This window comes from Podarcis gaigeae (genome assembly GCF_964106915.1).
Source record: "Podarcis gaigeae genome assembly, chromosome: 3".
Lineage (NCBI taxonomy): Eukaryota > Metazoa > Chordata > Lepidosauria > Squamata > Lacertidae > Podarcis > Podarcis gaigeae.
This window is the reverse complement of record NC_139680.1, coordinates 90,549,919-90,563,803: the sequence shown is the minus strand read 5'-3', so window position 1 is coordinate 90,563,803 and position 13,885 is coordinate 90,549,919. Positions and strand designations below refer to the sequence as shown.

At 43.4% G+C, this 13,885-nt stretch overlaps 1 protein-coding gene across 1 annotated transcript in view; it reads right to left on the bottom strand.

The window, feature by feature from the left end:
• Positions 1-6,253, bottom strand: part of ITPKB (inositol-trisphosphate 3-kinase B) — an 86,601-nt gene extending 80,348 nt beyond the window's left edge. The window contains exon 1 of the mRNA XM_083732268.1: positions 5,305-6,253. The gene's annotated coding sequence lies outside the window, so the exon portion shown is untranslated. The remainder of the gene's footprint in view (positions 1-5,304) is intronic.
• Between the last annotated feature and the right edge of the window lie 7,632 nt (positions 6,254-13,885).

Below are 13,885 nucleotides of genomic sequence, written 5' to 3'. Positions count from 1 at the left end.
ACAATACACAGTTACTTCCTCCTATACCAGAGTTGGTACGGGTGCATATATTATTATGTATGGGTGTACTGTTGTGTTTGTAACTTATAATGCCACTAAATCTTTGGACGTAGAAACACTTACAGCTTTTAAGTCTTATACGCATCTGTGTGGTTTGCTCTAGTCCCAATTCAGCAATGATAAATTATGTGATGCAGACCTTTATTGTGTGCATTTAATGTCTTTTACATTGTGACTACCTCTGTGAATTCAGCTGCCCATTTATTTATTTTACAAAATTTGTATGCTGCTTAACTGTAAATAAAACTTCTAAGAGGCAATTTTATGTGCCTGGCTGCATGAATAAGCATTTGGTTTTTGCATCAGTCTACTTACAAGATGGGACGCGGGTGGCGCTGTGGGTTAAACCACAGAGCCTAGGACTTGCTGATCAGAAGGTCAGCGGTTTGAATCCCGGCGACGGGGTGAGCTCCCGTTGCTCGGTCCCTGCTCCTGCCAACCTAGCAGTTCGAAAGCACGTCAAAGTGCAAGTAGATAAATAGGGAAGGTAAACGGCGTTTCCGTGCGCTGCTCTGGTTCGCCAGAAGCGGCTTAGTCATGTTGGCCACATGACCCAGAAGCTGTAGTCCAGCTCCCTTGGCCAATAAAGCAAGATGAGCGCCGCAACCCCAGAGTCGGTCACGACTGGACCTAAAGGTCAGGGGTCCCTTTACCTTTAACTTTACTTACAAGATCTCATAAGACACAAATTTTAGATGAGCAGTTACCAAACCATGCTACTATGTACCACTGCACCTAAGCACATTTGTAGTTGCTACATAGCTTTGCTCAGTAGTTTACTATTCTGAATTTGTGAGATGCTGGACAGCATGCTGAAACCTGAGTGAAGTTACTTCATGGAGGGAATCTAGTCTTACACACTTTTCTGAGAATAAACCCCACTGAATTTCATGGGAATCACTCCTTAGTAAATATGCATAGGGTTTGGCTGCAAATGCAGTTACCAGAATCCCATACCAGTGCCACTTGGCAAATGCTTCTATCCCTACATTAGAGGAAAAGATGTGACTATTATTATTGATGCCTATATATTTCAATAAGCACATGCAATTGAAGTATTCTAGGGCAGTGTTGCTGTGTGCACCAATTTTTGTGATGCCCTTTCAAGATAATCTAAAACAGAATAGTTATTCCTTGATGCACTTCCTTTTGTATTTAAAAACAAAGTGGCTAAAGAATCATTAAGATGGTGGAATTTCTCTCATCTTTCAGTGCAAACCTTTGAAGATTATTATGATGCTAGTGGTTATCAGTAAAAAGAACATCTTATCCCTGTGTGGTGTTACACTATAGGCTTCTGGTCCCTGAACATATATGTCCCACCCTGTAAATAAGGTAAAGGTAAAGGTACCCCTGCCCGTACAGGCCAGTCTTGCCAGACTCTGGGGTTGTGCGCCCATCTCACTCAAGAGGCCGGGGGCCAGCGCTGTCCGGAGACACTTCCGGGTCACGTGGCCAGCGTGACAAAGCTGCATCTGGCGAGCCAGAGCCACACACGGAAACGCCGTTTACCTTCCCGCTGGTAAGCGGTCCCTATTTATCTGCTTGCACCCGGAGGTGCTTTCGAACTGCTAGGTTGGCAGGCGCTGGGACCGAGCAGCGGGAGCGCACCACGCCGCAGGGATTCGAACCGCCGACCTTTCGATCGGCAAGTCCTAGGCGCTGAGGCTTTAACCCACAGCGCCACCTGCGTCCCTGTAAATAGTCAAGAGTTAATGTTATCAACAATGAGCCTTGTATCACCTTAAAGATCAACACATTTATTTTGGCACAACCTTTAGTGGTTCAAGTACCCTGCATCAAATGCACGAAAGTGTTAGCCTTGGTGGGCACTGTACATTTCCACCCTCTGAAGGCACAAACTAGAGAGAACTATGAACTAGACTGGCCATGGTTTTAAAAAGCAGCCATGGGCAAATATAATCTGAATTATGGTGATAGAAGAGTATTTTATCCTCCTATCCCTTTGCATTGTTTTCCTAGTTCTTCACCAATACCTGTATGCTTTGCCACATGGTGCTAATAACAGCTGGAGAAGCAATTTTAATCAGGAAAATTGCACAGGCGAAAGGGCTCACATCCTCTCCCTCATCACTGAGGTCCAGATCGGAATTCCTTTCCCCCACCCCACAGCTATTAATAGCATTTTTAAAAAAATGTAGGAGTTCCTATTCATAGATCTCCTTTGCCTTGTCTAGTTTAGTCCCAAGAGCAACACTTTACGTAACTGATTAAGTGGACTCTTCCCCAAAACCCACAATAAATTTGTTCATTTCAAGTGCCACAAAACTCTGGAAATTGCAACAATATTATGATTGTTATTAATTAATTAATTAATTAACTGTACATTTCCACCCTCTGAAGGCACAAACTAGAGAGAACTATGAACTAGACTGGCCATGGTTTTAAAAAGCAGCCATGGGCAAATTAATCTGAATTATGGTGATAGAAGAGTATTTTATCCTCCTATCCCTTTGCATTGTTTTCCTAGTTCTTCACCAATACCTTTTTATTCAATTAATTAATTGAATTTTATTCAATTAATTGTATTTTAATTGTATTTTATTCAATTAATTAATTGAATTTCTACACTGCCCTTCATTCAAGGATCACAGGGCGGATTAAAATATAAAACACAGAAATACACACCATAATAACAAACAAAAACAATACCTCCCTCCCCAGTTTAAAAGGCCATAGATCGTTCAATTAACCAAAGGCCTAGGAGAAGATGAATGTTTTTGCCTGGCACTTAAATATATGTAACGCAGGCACCAGGAAGGCCTATTGAGGAGAGAATACCACAAGTGGTAAGCCACCACCGAAAAGGCCTATTCTTGTGTGGCCACCCTCCAGACCTGTCACAGAGGAAGCACACAAAGAAGGGCCTCATATGATGATAGCAGGGTCCCGATCAGTTCATATGTGAAGAGGTGGCTCTAAACATATCGAAGTCCTGAGCTATTTAAGGATTTGTAGGTCAAAGCCAGCACTTTGAATTGGACCTGGAAACTAATAGCCAGTGCAACTGGACCACTTTTGGTGTTATATGCTTAAACCAGAGATTTTCAACTTTTCTGAGTCCACGGCTCCCTTGACCAACTACGTTCTTTCTGCGGCACCCTTGTGGAGCTCAGGAGCCAGATTATGTCACCCCTTGTTTGTAGAGCTGGCGGCCTCTCACCCCTTATTGAATACCCTCCCTTGTGGAGTGCTCACTTAGCCTCCTTTCCTTGAGAGTCCTCCGGGCAGTCGCTGCTGCTGCCCCTGGTCTCTGAGCTGCCCCACCCCAAAGACAGATGCCTCCTCACACTGCCACACAGGGGCCTAGGACTTGTCTGTCCATTCCCAACAGCAAGGGCTGGCGGACTGGCTGGCTGGGCTGCTTGCTTGCTTACTCAAAGGCCGTCTCAGCTCCCAGCAACCAGCACTCCCTGACGAGCCCCAGAGGCACCAATTTGCCTGTGGAGCTTGTAGCCAGGACTGCTGCAACCAACAGCTGTACAAGTCTTTGGGGAGGCAGAGATGCAAGAAGGCATCAAGGAAGGAAGGAAGGAAGGAAGGAAAGAGGGACAGAGGCCAGTGTTGCCTGCGGCATCCCTGAACGTCATTCAAGGCACTGCTGGATTCCACAGCACCCTGGTTGAAAACCGCTAGCTTAAACCATCTTGTCCCAGTGAGCAACCTGGCTGCTGAATTTTAATTTTTCACACTATTTTTTAACACTCCGTAGCTGCAAATCATAATGACGTAAGAAGGGCCCTGAAGGGTCAGTCAAATGCCCACTTAGTCCAGCATTCTGTTCTCATCATGGCCAGCCAGATGCCAAAGGAAATCTCACAAGCTGGACCTTTCTGCCAGAGCACTCCCCCCCACTTGTGATTCCTTGCATTCTAACTCCACCCTCGCAAGGAAGGCAAAGCCCATGTTGTTGCTACAAGATTTCTAAGGTTAAAAGTGGCTTGTTCAAGTCCCCCAAATATCACAACTAAACTAGATATGGACTCCTAAAGCTGAGCGCCATGTTTAGTATTAGCAGTACTGCTTTTGTGAGCACAATTAATTGCTTTACTAAACCCACTGTGCATAGCTACACATATTAGCATGAGTTTGTTCTTAGGATTGTGTAACCCTCTGGACCAAGGCTATGCTTATGTTCCCTGTTTTTTCCTTGACATTGCTATGCACATATGCTACCTCTCCCCCTCCCCTTGTTGCCTATGGCTTCTCAGAACACCGCAAATGACATGCCTTGTGGCTCTGCTTTTATACATAATGTATGCATATTTGCAATTCTGCTTTTAAGCACTTTTCTTGCAATTCCACATTTCCGAGCTGCTCCATGTAAAACGACGCTTGTATAGCAAAACAAAACCCACAGCTGTGGACCTGAATGCACCCCTGTGGGGACTCCCTGTGCATCTCTGTGTTTACATATACCTTGCTTTGCAGAATTCTTGCATACACTGTTTTTGTACAAGCAGTACTGCAAATACCTCTGGTGACTCGGTTAAGTACAAGGCACACTTTTCTCCAGTGTTGCATGGGGGGGGGGGGCAGGAGTCAACCGTGGCGTACTAGCTGGCTCTCTGTGCTACCTGAACGGCTCATTAAAATTACAGCTCCCTTTATGGAAACTCTGAGTGCGTCCAAATGCCGAAGGGGAGGAAAGGAGGCGATGTGCATTAGATAATGGGTAAACATGCTGGACGTGGCCATGTGTGTTTATGCGCAGTCTAAACCCCGTGATGGATGCCTTACCGTCACGCTACACAGGGCAAACAAATGTTGGCGATGTCTATCCAAACAAACAAACAAACAAAGGTGAGTAATTGCAGATCAGCATCTCAACGCCCTCCACCCCCATCGCAGATTTAACTCCGTTGGCTGAACCGCCTCTCATCGTAACGGATACAATTCGCTTCTCTGGAAGTCTCCGCATAACTTTTGGGGGTTTTGTACTCCAAGCGGATCTTGTCCGAAAAAGGCAGCTTGTCGGAGGCTCCCCCTGGCAAAGGAACCTGCAAGGACTCGGAGCCCCATTGCCAGTTGAGCAGAGCGCAGTTCGGCAACCTCTTGAGAAATAGCCATTGTGAAATGTGTGCGCCGTTGCCCGCCCGCGCACTGAGCCTAAAAATCTCTTCTGCTCCTACAGGGTCTGCGAAAGGAGCGATCCCCTCGGCCGAGCTGGGGGGGGGGGAGGTGTCGGTATGCACAGAGCGAAATAGGAGAGGTTGGCCTTACCTGTTCCGCAGAGAGACTGTTGCACCTTTAGTTCACATCTCCTAGCATCAAGGCGCGCAGGCTTCCAAACCCCCCAGAAATTATTTCCAACAGTCAGATCGCAGCTTTTTTCGGCGTCCGTTCACTGCCCCTCCTCTCTCTCCCCGCAGCCGAGCTGCAAAAGAGCGAGTGAATGGTTCGGTCGGCAGAATCGAGAACTTTTGTTTTGTTGGACGATCTGCCGCCGTGCTCAGCGCTCGACTTTTGCAACACCGCCCTTGTCATTGGCTGCTTCTTCAACGTTTGTTGAATGTGCGGAGAGAGAGAGAGAGAGAGAGAGAGAGAGAGAGAGAGAGAGAGAGAGTAGGGAGGGGAGGGGGTCGGAAAGCAGGAAGGAAGTTGTGAGCCTGTCTGGGGTTGAACTCAGCGGAACAAGTTTCTTTTCATTTTTTTTTCTCTCTCTCTGGTGCTTGGCAGGACCGATGGAGGGAAACACTTAAAAAAAAAAGTTTCCATTGTTAACTAGCTCAGAACAAAATCTGCTCCAGCCGTTGTGGGTTAAAGATACAGCATCCGTTTTTCCACCCCTCGCTCGCTCTTACTATGTATAACTTGCTGCAGCTATTTAAAAACCTTTTCAGCTCCTTTTGGCAGAACGAGATCCCAAGCTGGGGCTGCTGCAGCGTTGCAGCCCGGGTCTCCATTCAAAGCCACCCGCCAGGCAATAATAATGCAATGTGCCCACGTAGGAGCGTGCATGCATGCAGGAACAGCAGTTGCTTCCCCCCACCAAACCCTCCCTGGAGCCCGTTTCCTTTTTCAGTCTTAATTTCGTGCAGGGAGGTGCGGCCTTGACTTTGCTCACTGAAAAGGGGAAACGGTCCTTTGGGAATGTGCTCTGGCAAGATTAACCCAAGTCTTGAGGCCTGAAGTGTATTTTTATACACAGGACCAGACCAAGCATAAGAAGAGTCCTGCTGCATCTGGCCAAGGGCCCATCTAGTCCAGCATCCTGACTGGGAGTGGCTGCCGAGACCATATAAAACCAGTCCTGAAAGACCTACATTGGCTCCCAGTAGGTCTCCAAGCACATTTCAAAGTGTTGGTGCTGACCTTTAAAGCCCTAAATGGCCTTGGCCCAGTATACCTAAAGGAGCGTCTCCACCCCCATCGTTCTCCCCGGACGCTGAGGTCCAGCGCCGAGGGCCTTCTACCAGTTCCCTCACTTCGAAAAGTGAGGTTACAGGGAACCAGGCAGAGGGCCTTCTTGGTAGTGGCACCCGCCCTGTGGAACACCCTCCCATCAGATGTCAAGGAAATAAACAACTACAGTGGTACCTCGGGTTAAGTACTTAATTCGTTCCGAAGGTCCGTTCTTAACCTGAAACTGTTCTTAACCTGAAGCACCACTTTAGCTAATGGGGCCTGCTGCTGCTGCTGCGCCGCCGGAGCATGATTTCTGTTCTCATCCTGAAGCAAAGTTCTTAACCTGAAGCACTATTTCTGGGTTAGCGGAGTCTGTAACCTGAAGCGTATGTAACCTGAAGCATATGTAACCTGAGGTACCACTGTATCTGACTTTTAGAAGACATCTGAAACCTGCCCTGTTTAGGGAATTTTTTAATGTTTGATGTTTTATCGTGTTTTTAATATTCTGTTGGGAGCTGCCCAGAGTGGCTGGGGAAACCCAGCCAGATGGGCAGGGTATAAATAAATTATTATTATTATTATTATTATTATTATTATTATTATTATTATTATTATCATTATTATTATTATTATTATTATTATTATTATTATTCTCACCATGGTCAGCCAGATGCCTATGGTCAGCCCAAAACTGAGCACAACAGCACTCCCCGCACCTGCGATTCCCAGAGACACTGGTATTCAAAAGCATACTGCCTCCGAAAGTGTAGGTACAGCATAGTCACATTGAGTAGTTGCCACCGATAGTCTTATCCTCCATTAATTTGTCCTTTAGAGTCATTCGAGTTAGTGGCCATCTTGACTTCTTGCGGCATCAAACTCCGTAGTTTAACTATGCACTGTGAGAAGCAGCCATGTGCACAGGTGTTGCCAAAGGGAGAGCCAGGGATGCAAATGTCCCATCAAGTAGTTGCTTCTTAAACCCCCACCCCACCCCACCCCAGCCGCCCATTGCTGGACTCCCACAGTGACATGAAGAAAATAAGGTTTTCACCTACACATGATCATTGAATTAATAACAGGAGATTGAAATAAGGCTGCAATCATAAGCCCACCTAAAAATCAACTCTTTCACAACCATGACTCTTTTTTCAGCCGGAACTTGCCGGAACTCAGTTCCAGCACCACTCAGGTGGGTTTTGGCACCTCTTAGGTAGGCGCCATTGCCATTCTAAGAGAATGAGGGAGGCGTTCATGGTGAGTTCCAGCATCTCTTTTTCTAGAAATAATAGCACTGGTCACAACCAATAGGATGTACAGTACTTCTAAGGAAATATTTTTAGGATGGGAACATCAATGTATGTTCTCATTCAGAAATCTAACATGTAAGATATGTTGCCCTGGTCTCCCTACATTGCTTTTTCTGGTGCTACAACTGCTTTTGAGTAACGCCTCTAGAGTACTTTGCTACTACAGGAGAAATATGAATCAGACCAGCTACCTTTTGGCTCCTCTTTTCCTGGAACCGTGTTGTCGTAAGTTCTGGTACCTGTGTTTGCTTGTTTTCCTCTTCCCTCCTCATACCTTTTCCCTTTTGTATTGTGTCTTTTAGATTGTAAGTCTTAGGTCAGTGTAATTTTTAAATTTTTGTACAAAAATGACCGTCTCTTCATAAATAAATAAGAGTATGGAAGTTGTCTTGCAACAGCTTTTGAGCACCGCTGAAGGATGCCAAATAACATGCTTTAGTTATTAATACAAACTTATTCGGTTGTATCTCGCAGCCCTACAGACATTTGACTCTTCTGCATTATTCCTGTCTATTCTTTTTAATGTTATCCTTTTTTAAAAGGATGCAAATAGGAAGCATATCAAAATATGCTATTGACAACATGGGCGTAGCCAAGGGGGGCATGGGGGCAGCTCCCCCCCCCCCCGCGCAGTCCAATAAAACAATAGAAATACTTAACTAACCAACCAATTACATCAGTTCTGCCCCCCCTAACAAAAGTCTGCTCCCAAAAAAAGTCCTCCCCCCACCAAAAAATAATAATTCTGGCTACACCCATGATTGGCAACTAGATGTATACAATTTATTATGGGGACTCCATTTCTATTGTCTGCACTGGATTCCAAAATATATTGAGATTACTCTACTTAGTCTGCAATCCTAAACTCCCTTACCCAGAAGCAAGTCCCACTGGATATGCATAAGATTCTGCTGTTGTTTGGTAAAATTTCTGCTGAAATTTTGTCTCCATTCAGGAACAACTCATTTGTTGTCCCCAATCTGGAAGACTATAAGCAGTCTGAGGTCTCAGGGTCATGCATTTGATAAAGAGGGTTGCAGCCTATGAAAGCTAATGCCCCAAAATATGAATTGCCACATCACTCATTGTTGTTGCTATGTCTATCTAACATGACTTTTCTTCTGAAATATGATGCACTACTGATACCAAGATACTGTTTGGGGACCAGTAATTTCAGAATTGCTCTGAGCCCTTAGCACATTGTGGTTTTATTTTTATTTATTGAATTTCTATACCACCCTTTATCTGAGGATCACAGGGTGGTTTATAATATAATTTAACGGAAACACTTAAATAATGCCCTTCAACTCAAAGTTTCCAACGTAATTTACATTTACAATAGGCCATAAAATGCTGTAAAACAGCTTGCAGCAGTAAAAGACAGCGCTCAAGAATCACAGCAGTCACAATCACAACACTCTTTAAAAAAAAACAGAATTTAGAAATGACAGCATGAAAAAATAAATATGTTGTACAGAAACACAAAGCTCAAAGTAATCAACATCCTCCCAATTCCTCTTAATCTTGTCCTCAGTGCAGACTCCATGATGGATGGCTGAAATTATAGCAAATTAGGTTTCTTTTGCTTCCGTTGAGCAGATGTAGGTACTGCATAGAGGGGGGAAAGTAATGTAGGAGACTGGGTAAGAAGGAGGGTACAAGGAGAATAAGCATTAGGACAAGGAATGAATAAAGTGGGGGTGAGATTTCTTACTCATTTTATTTTTATACTAGAAGAACTAGTGTGATTAGTTACAGTGTCCAGTTAAGACATGGTAGAACCTGGTTCAGGTCCTCAATTCAGCCATAGAGTTGTCCTCTTTCCAGTCCCCATCCCTTAATCTATAATTTACCTCACAAAACAGCTGTGAAGATAGCAGTGGCAGGGGAGAACCTTGTGTGCTTTAAACTCATTGGAGGAAGGCTGTGTTAAAAAATATAAAAATAAACATATAGGTTTCTTAATTGCATCCTGTTGCTTTGTTCCCATTTTTGGTTCCTCTCCTTTTTCGTGTGCCCTTTGATCGGCAGAGCCCTTAACAATACATAACCTAAAGGCAGCGCATTATACTGGAAACATGAAAACAGGAAGTGCAAATCACTCACACTTGCTCTGTCACTGCTTTTTTGTAACATCCAAAGCTGTCGTCCCACACCCATGGAACAAAGTCTGCGCTCAAGCATTTTGAAGAATAACTGTGAGAGCTTCTTGCTTAGGCTTGGCTGGGGTCAAGTACGTAGCATTTTTCTGCTTTAATTACTGCTTTGTCTATTTTAAAGGTTATTGGCTGGCTGGCAAGGGTACTTGCCTAAATTACTAAGGTCTTGGAGAATGTGGTATGTTTTACCTAAATGTCAGCACTTAAGGGACCAGTCACATTAACGCAGCACATCTGATCTCTGCATTGCCAAGTTCAAACCCACAGTAATGTATTGCTCCTTGACATGGCTGACATTTTCCTAGTGATATGAGGCCACAGCGAAAGAAATGGTCACTGCCATTAGGGATGGAAGAATGTGCCAATTTCGGTTTCTCTTAGAGTCTCATTCTTCCAATCTTACATTCAGTTCTCCAATTTCTGCAGCAATCAGCATTTAAAAATAATAAATCCAAGGAAGCTTTTTTTGTGTTGTTTTCACCACGATGTGTGTGTTTTGTGCAAATTTCACACTAATAAATGCCTTAGCTATGCATATTGTCTAGCTGAAGAGCTGCTTTGCAAAATTCAGAAAAGAGTAAATTTCAAAAGATAGTTGTGTTCCACTTTGTGTCCTGGTTCAGAAGTGCAAATTAGGGTGTTTCTCGTTAAAATGCAGACAAAAAGAGATTTATCCTCCATCCCAACCTGCCATTCCTTTGTAAAGATGTTGTGCACCTCTATTGCAGTGTGTCAGAGCAACTAAGCAGGAGCACAGACAACTGCCAAGCAGACTTTCCTTGGCGCGCTTTGAGCTACCCATCACATTCTTGTATTATAGCTGTTACCTACTGAAATATACTCAGAGTCGAGTGTGGATTTCATGCTCTTTATTCAGCTCATAATAGTGAGGAATGCAAGTTCCCCCGAAATGTCTGATTATATACATTATTTACACAATGGGCCCCACGTGATTGGCTAATTCCGGGATTCTCCTGTAGGCCAATCAGGTTGTGGATTAACTTCCACCTGGAGTTGGATTGGGTGGCTCCTGCGGACCAATTAGACTGCTGCATTCTGAATCTTATTGTTCTAGGACCAATCAGACTGCTGCATTTTGGATCCTATTCAACTCAGTACATAACACCTACCCTGCCTGAACTATATAGGGAGGGTGAGCTACCAATGACTGTAAATAAAACAAATTGTTTTCCTGCATTTAAATCCCACCTTTCTTTCATCAGGGAACTGAAGGCAGAGTACATCTGGCTCACATGCAATCCAAGCACTGACTTCTCAAATCCAGACATACATATTTTCAGCAGGGTGTTATTCTTATGTGTCCCAGGACTAACTTTCAACTTCAAATAGTCCTAATATTACGTACATAAAAGCACACATTCACTGGTTTAACAGGACAGTTCTAAGCACAATCACTCAGATGCCTCACTGTTTTCTGTGGGGCCTGCTCCCACAAAAGTATACATAGGATTGAAGCAAAAGATGTTATGACAGAATCCAGGGCTGAATAACAATACACCTTAATTTATCATGTTGCTATTTCATGTGTGGTTTTCTACATGTGTCTAAGAGAACCTGTCACTGCTTGCACATCCCTCTGCTGCTCAAACTGACACTCCAGCGCTTCTTTCTACATGACTGGAATTGTTCCACGTTTGAACATGCAGGTTTGCTGCCAGGGCATCTAATCTGTCCCTTAGCTTGAACTTTCTGTCGTTTGGCAACAGTTTAATCAGATGGTGAGAAAGCCTATCTGTGCCAATCAATAAAAGAAGGGAGTAGTAGCAAACAAAGTGAAAAACTGTGCACATGTTGCCACGCCCACAGTTCAGACTTGCCTGGTTTGCAAACAAGTGCAGAGGCTGCCATGTAAGAATCCCCATGACGGCACAGCACAGGTCAGTTCCTGGATGTAACCCTCCACCCTCACGCAAGAGACTTTTGCACACCTGATCCAGAAGACCTAGGTATTGAAGCCTATTTCAGAATGTGGATTGCATGTAATGAATCAGTATTTTTCATTCATTTTCATTACTAATGACACACTCATTAATATGTCCAGTTGCTCTCAATGGTTCAGTGGTACCTCAGGTTAAGAACTTAATTCGTTCTAGAAAGTCTATAAAGAAAAACTTTTATTTTGGGAATTAGTGTAAAATTAATGAATATTAGGGAAAATGTTGGAATGAAACTGTCTGGCTTTAGTAGAAATGATATAAGGAGTTATGTATAAATAAGCATTAAGTTTTAAGGTATTTTACGGTAAGATAAGGTTAAATAAAGTAAGGCAAATTGAATAACAGAATATGTGAAAGATGGAAAGGATTTGCTGAGTTAATTAATAGGTTAGACTGTCAAGATAAATTATTCAATAATAATTGAAATAGATGGAAAGAATTTGCTGAAATAATTAATTAAGCTAGAATACAAAAAGGGAGGTGTGAGGAGGTCAAGGAAACAAGCAAATGAAAGATAAGATATGTAATATGGGATTTGTATTTTCCTTTTTTTCTTTTTTGTTGTTGTGTTGTATTGGTTTTTATGTATCTTTTTCTTTCTTTTTTCCTTCTCTTTTTTGTAATCTTGAAATTCTTAATAAATATCATATTAAAAAAAAAAGAACTTAATTCGTTCTGGAGGTCCATTCTTAACCTGAAACTGTTCTTAACCTGAAGCACCACTTTAGCTAATGGGGTCTCCTGCTGCCGCTGCGCCGCCAAAGCACAATTTCTGTTCTCATCCTGAAGCAAAGTTCTTAACCCGAGGTACTATTTCTGGGTTAGCGGAGTCTGTAACCTGAAGCGTCTGTAACCTGAAGCATCTGTAACCCAAGGTACCACTGTACCTGCTTTTTAAGTTGTGGTTTAAACAGGACTGTTAAGTTGCATTGAAATCAGCAGGACTTAAAAAGTGCTTGACTTTGACTGGATTGTGCATTTATGAATATGACTAGTGCAAAGCTATGCCCTGGCTTCCCTTCCTTACAAGGAACAGAGAGAATGAAATAACAGTAAAGCAGCTTCCATATGGGATCTTCATATCACAAAGGAGTAATTCTGTGCACATGATTGGCAAGTTAGCCTTCACACATTCTTGGCCTGTCCCCTGGGATGAATATTTGTTGCTATTCCATCATTTACGGTCCGCACCAACATGCAGTGTGTACAGATATTTCTGTACCTGTGTGTGCATGCATCGTTTAAGAAAAATGTCACCAGAGCAAATGTAACCCAATCTTAGTTCCTGTGCTTCACAATGGGCAAAATGAAGGTGTGTACATTTGATGTGGGAGGGAACAATATCAGTTTCTATTGGGTTTTTAAAGAAATGAATTACGAGCTTTTGCACAAGCATCATATTTAGCCATATCAATCGGCTCTTTTATTTGGTGGTAGTGGGTGGCAATATTCCAGCAAATTACTAATGTCCAATAGGTCCCCATAGCCATTAACAACCTGACCACAACCTCCACCCGAAATGCAGCAGCAACAAAATTCCAAAATTATGATAGAGGTATTGAGCAATACCTCTGCATTATTATTATTTAAAAGTTTGATCTATGTATTGTGATTACAATCTCTTGATATTATCCCCCACATTTAGTGTGTGGAGATTTTGAGAGAATAGCTGCCTCATACTTGGTTACTGAAATTCTGATGTGCCTTCAGCATGTGACAATTGGTGGGAATAGTCTTTAATTTAATGTGGGGCTACTGGAACCAAATGGGCAAGTTTCTGCTCAGGTGGGGAGCAAACAGAAGTAGGGGCGTGGCAATAGAAATCACCCACCAAAACATCTCCACATGCAATAATCATAATCTTAAACATAATATTTACAGTAACAACCCCTGACCATTAGGTCCAGTCGTGACTGACTCTGGGGATGCGACGCTCATCTCGCTTTATTGGCTGAGGGAGCCGGCGTACAGCTTCCGGGTCATGTGGCCAGCATGACTAAGCCGCTTCTGGAGAACCAGAGCAGCA